This window comes from Ailuropoda melanoleuca, chromosome 8, assembly GCF_002007445.2.
Source record: "Ailuropoda melanoleuca isolate Jingjing chromosome 8, ASM200744v2, whole genome shotgun sequence".
NCBI lineage: Eukaryota > Metazoa > Chordata > Mammalia > Carnivora > Ursidae > Ailuropoda > Ailuropoda melanoleuca.
Window position 1 is genome coordinate 35,605,406 of NC_048225.1, and position 5,422 is coordinate 35,610,827.

The 5,422-nt window shown below is 42.5% G+C and overlaps 1 long non-coding RNA gene across 1 annotated transcript; it reads right to left on the minus strand.

Moving 5' to 3' along the window:
• Nucleotides 1-881: 881 nt before the first annotated feature.
• LOC117803550 lies at nucleotides 882-5,176 on the minus strand. The gene is made up of 3 exons (XR_004627506.1): nucleotides 5,131-5,176; nucleotides 4,353-4,382; nucleotides 882-981 (listed from the first exon to the last, which is right to left on the minus strand). It is a non-coding gene; the product is annotated as an uncharacterized LOC117803550 (long non-coding RNA).
• Nucleotides 5,177-5,422: the final 246 nt, after the last annotated feature.

Sequence of the window (5,422 nt, forward strand, 5' to 3'; positions counted from 1 at the left end):
CCCCTGTGCTGACTTAAGTGTGAAGACCCTCCATAGCTCCAGCTCACTTCTCCCAGGACAAGGGAAGGACATCCTCCCACTCCAACACTCCTCTGATGGAACCCTGGAGCTGTGGCCCAGCGAAGCCCATGGCCCCAGAAAAACAGTTCTCTGGTGGAACAGGGGATCACATAGCAATGTTGGCCCCAGGGCACCTGAGGGAGGAGGACAGGGACAGGACTGAGAATGGAGGAGAGTGCAATTTCCCAGACTAAGATGGGCTAAGAGTTACCCAAAGGAAAAATAAGAGCAGGAGACAAAAACCACAGTTAGCCACCATGGCCTAAATCCTTGCTTCTCTAATAAAATGTGTAACTGCACTCAATATTCCATTTTTTGCACATGATATAAATTTGGTTGACAACCACTGGTTATTAAAAACTCCCAAGCAATTCAACCTACATTTTACTAACCTGGTAAGAATTCACTAGACCAGAGGACTTGAGTGCACTGACCTTCTTTATTCATTTCTTCAAAAAAAATGTTATTGTATTGAGGATATAATGATGAGAAAAACTGTCCTCATGAAGCTTACGATCTCATAGAGCAGGCAAATAAGTGCAAACACAATTGCAAAGCAGGTGACAAGTAGTGTGAGGCAATAACCTATTTCCATATGACTCTATCAAGATATAAAAAGATAAAGCAAAAGTTTAGTCAAGTTCTTCACAACTAACTATCCGTTTTCTTTGCTAACTTGACCGGCCGCCTCTCTGAGTGATGATACAGATTGGCAGAAAAGTTATTTTTTGCTGAAGTGATCTCCACGTTTCCCTGGCCTACCAGGAGAAGAATCGCTAGCCACTGGCTTGGAGCATTCGGTTTCAAACCTAACAAACACTCACGGGCGTCCTGTCGTGGACGCTGAGGTCACCACCTTCAGAGCACAGAAAACAACAGGTTGCTTTAGATGAAATGAGCAGCTCCTATCAGTGGCTGGGTCTATAAAGAATAAAAAAGGCGAAAGTGAGGAGAAAAGCAATGTCTAGATTCCCACACCATTGAATTGCTTATGTCACCCATACTTCCGACTCTGGTCCTGTTTGACTCATTTCTCTCAGGCGGATGTTTTGAACTTCTACCGTGATCCCACAAGGGGTATGACGTCTCAGATGTCCCCTTTGCTGTGGACATTCTTGTCTCCGTCTGTAGTGACAGGGCATACTACTCATCCTTCAGATTCTGCAGTACGTGAGAAGGTCGGGGTGATACTCTTCTCTCAGGCTGAGAACACCGAAGCTCTATTTTACTTGTCTCTCCAGCCTCGATCATATATTTCAAGTTAGTTAGGTCCCAAATGATGGCAGGGGTAGTTAGGTTACTAAGTTTACCAGGATTCTGTTCTCTGCGTTTTACCTGATTTTTAAAATTTTTCCTGTTGCTTATTGAAATCTTAGCCACTATGAAGAAGCGCACAGTACCTACACTGAGTCCGGGAACATCTAGGAAACGACTCTGGATTATTTTGTTATCCCTCTTACAGGAAGCACAGATGTGTTACACTCAGGTGATCCAAGAGGCAAGGGGTTCCACTGTAATTGCTGGCCCACAATGTGGGCCCAGCTGGGCTGACATTTTAATTTGTCTCTTTTGTGGCTTCCATTATCCTGGGGACCAAGGTATAAACATGTCTGGAATCACAATTTGTGGAAAGTTAGTAAAATTTTGGAACAGTGCCAGGACCATTCAGTGCTTGGGATGGATTTCTTGGAGACTCTCCAAATGTATGGGTTGTCCATTGTGCCTTGTGGCCAGACTTGAGTCTAGAGTAGACAATTAAGTTGAAATTATGTTTACTGCAGCCTAGTTGCACAATGGAAAAAAACTGAGGTGAGAGGTCTGGAGAGGGTTGCTTCAGTGTTTAGGAGACTTTCGAAGGTTCCACGGAGGAATGCTGCTTGCGTGTGGTGAAGCTTGGGGATGCTTAGAAAGCAGTTACTATATAAATAGAAAAGATGATTTAAAGGGGAAATGATGGCTGAGGCTGGAAAGGCTCTGGGTTTTGGCAACTGTGTTGTCTACTGAAAACGAAGGTAGCTCAATGTGACAAACAAGAGCATGGCCTTCTGGTTCAGCCTGGGTTGCTAAAGCACCTTCACCACTTGTTGGCTGTAAGACTCTGAAAAAGTTTGCTCTTCTCAGAAAAGCAGCAGTATCGTGAAGTTAGGGTTAAATTAGGTAATACATACAAAACGTTCAGCATAATGACTGACGTTACAAAGTGTTCTGCCAAGCCTTATAAGGAGACAATCTAAAACGTTATATAAATCCAGTAGGTTACAAGGCTTTTGGGGTCTCAAACCTCCCTGGGAACTTGATGAAAACTATGGGTCCTTGTCCCTCAGGGGGAAAATGCACATATGCCAATTTTTGTGCACAGTTTTAGGGAATTCAAAGACACAAGGCTGTACAACCATAGACTTTAGAGTAAGATCCTCTGTTCTAGGGCTAAGTCCATTCCAAAAAGAGAGAGAAAGTCTTCAGTTCTATTTATTTTGTATAATTTTTGATCATTTATAATCATAGTTACATAGCTTTTAAGATGAGGAAGGGTTTTTTTTAAAGATTTTATTTATTTATTTATTTGACAGAGATCGAGAGAGCACAAGCAGTGGGAGGGGCAGAGGCAGAGGGAGAAGCAGGCTCCCCGCTGAGCAGGGATCCTGGATGCTGGGCTCCAACCCAGCACCCTGGCATCATGACCTGAGCCCAAGGCAACTACTTAACAGTGAGCTACCAGGCGCCCCTGAGGAAGGGATTTTAGCTAGTCTAAATCCCCTCCTTCTTTTTTGGAATAACAACACTAAAATCCTAAGAAAATATTTGGTGTTTTAGATAAATGGGGAACTCTATCAATTTCACATTTCTATAATTTAAAAAAAAGTTCTCTTTTTACCACCTATGCTTCATTTTGAGATATTCTTTAAGATTTCTTGTATTTCCCCTCTATTCCTAACCCTGTACTCTGAGATACATTCATAGCCCTCAGAAGCTCACGTCCATTCAAAGCCCCATGATGAATACAATGACCATTTTCTCTGTGTATTTTAATTAGCATATCAAACTACTCTGCTGTACCCATTTGATATCGTGTTATTTGTTGAACTATACAGCTAGAGTATAACTTCATCAGGTAGGAATTCGCATTAACAGAATTATCGAGCACCTATAATGGGACAGGTTCTGTTCCCTTCTCCTAGGATTCATGAATGACTAGAGCCCAGACAGAGATGTGTGCATCATACAGCTTACAGTCTAACGATGAAAATGATCTTTTCTTTCAGATGAATATGACTGGGGTTGAGATTCAGTTTGTGGACAGGAACAGAGGTAACCTGCAAGTTTTCAGCCAAGTGAACGTCACCAAAGCCTCTACTACCATTCCTCAAGGACACCTGCCTTCATTTGCTGAAACTGTAGTTGGCAGTGTGGACAGCACTAAACACAGACTAGCCAAAGTGTGTCTGCAAAATCCCACGCATAACTTCCCTCTTGCAGGAGCAAGAACAGTAGCAGTAAATAGGCCATGTCCAGGAGGTCATCCCTTGTTTTTTCACTGCAAAATGTGTTTAAGCACTTCTATTTTGCTTCCAGGATACTTTGGGTCACTTTTGAGGAGAAGGTGAGCAAGAGAACAAAGGTCCTGGGGTTTAGCAATTTGCTGTAGTTAGAATGGAGCAAGGAATCTGGCTGACAATGTGGAGAAGAAGCAGATTAATTCAAGGGATAGGAGACTGGAACATGAAAAACTGGAAGGAGCTCAGATAAGTGACAGGGCCAAAGGCAAGAGACATTAAAAGCCTTTGAAACCCTGTGCTTTTGTTCAATCTGCTTCTGAAGCCCAGCAGCAGTGATGACACAAAGTCAGCATCGCTAACATGATGCTGGGATCCACAGGCTCTGGGCAATTCACCTGATCTCACTCAAGATAGGGGTAGGATGATGTTGCTGCAGCCCCGAAGACAAAGGACAAAGACAACAGAGTTGAGGTGATGCTGGCAGGTCGGGGCTGGAGCCTCCAGTCACCTCAGCTTCTTGTTCTGTCTAGGGTACAGATTGCAGGGCTTCATTCTGAAACTACTTTGGATAGCACCAGCCTTATGGAAACTACAGCGCCAACACACCCACGCATTGGCCTTCCCTACGTTGCTTTTTCTACCTAGAAAAATCTTACCCATTTTTGTTACCCTCCACATCTAGGACCTTATCTTTATCTGGCTAAGTATACTCCCTAGTTCTTGGGAAAAAGGGAGACATTCTTCTCAATGTTATCAGGAGAATCCAACTCAGACTTCACTTCGGCCCTTTCTTACCTGAGAAGTCACCACGCAGTGGGCTAAGACCTACAGTGGAAAAGCAAAAATTAGGTTGATGACATCCAAGGAAGGTGAAATCAAACTAAATGAGGTGCATCGTTTGTCCAAGAGAACAAAATTATTTACTTACGACTTGGTAATGCAGTGACCTTTCTTACATGCACCCATAATTGGCAAGCCACAATATTTTTGGCAGATGACTTGCTTATCTCCTCTCCCAGGGAACACTTTGACAGACAACAGTACAAATATCCTGTCGCCTGGGTCCTTAGTTTTGTAAACAACCAGGAAAGAAATAAGGCGTTTTGCCCGATGACCAAGGCAGACTCACAAATAAGCTTCTATAAACTTCTATAAACAGAAGGCAATCGTAAAAGGCAAAGATGACAGAACCGATGGCTTGGTCCTTGCTTATATATCTTACCCATTATACCACCCAGAGGACCAGGCCTATTAGTATAGTTAAGCTGTTGCTTGAGTCATACAGAATACATCAGGCATATTATCTTTCATGATTTTGTTCATAACACAAAAGGTAGTTGCCTCCCATAGACTAAAACTGGAGATCCTCAGCTATGAGCTAGTAGGCAAAATTCTTCAAATATTTCAAAGCGCTCTATCTCAGAATTCCAGCTCTTCGGTGGAAATAATATGAGCTGGCACACTGCAATTCTTCAGTTAAAACCTTAAATAATAATGATGACTGGCTATCTCTAGCTTAGAAAAAAGAATTTATTCAGCACAAGACACATAAAGTGTGTGTGCACACACTCACCTATATACACGTACAAGGCCAAGTTCCAGAAAAAACCATCTTTCTTCGCCTAGAGAGAGGTTAGAATGAGAAATACATTGTTGTCATCTCATTTCTGCAAGCACTTAAGTTCTTCATTAGTCGACGTTATCTCTGACAGGGAGTTCTCTATCTTGGAATGTGATTGGATAGGCTAATGGAAAACAAAAATGTTCTTTGCAAACACAAGTGCAATAAAGATGCTTAATGATAAACCTTGCATGTTATCAAGTACTCGAGGCCCTTTTAAATCAAAACAACCAGTGGTAAATGG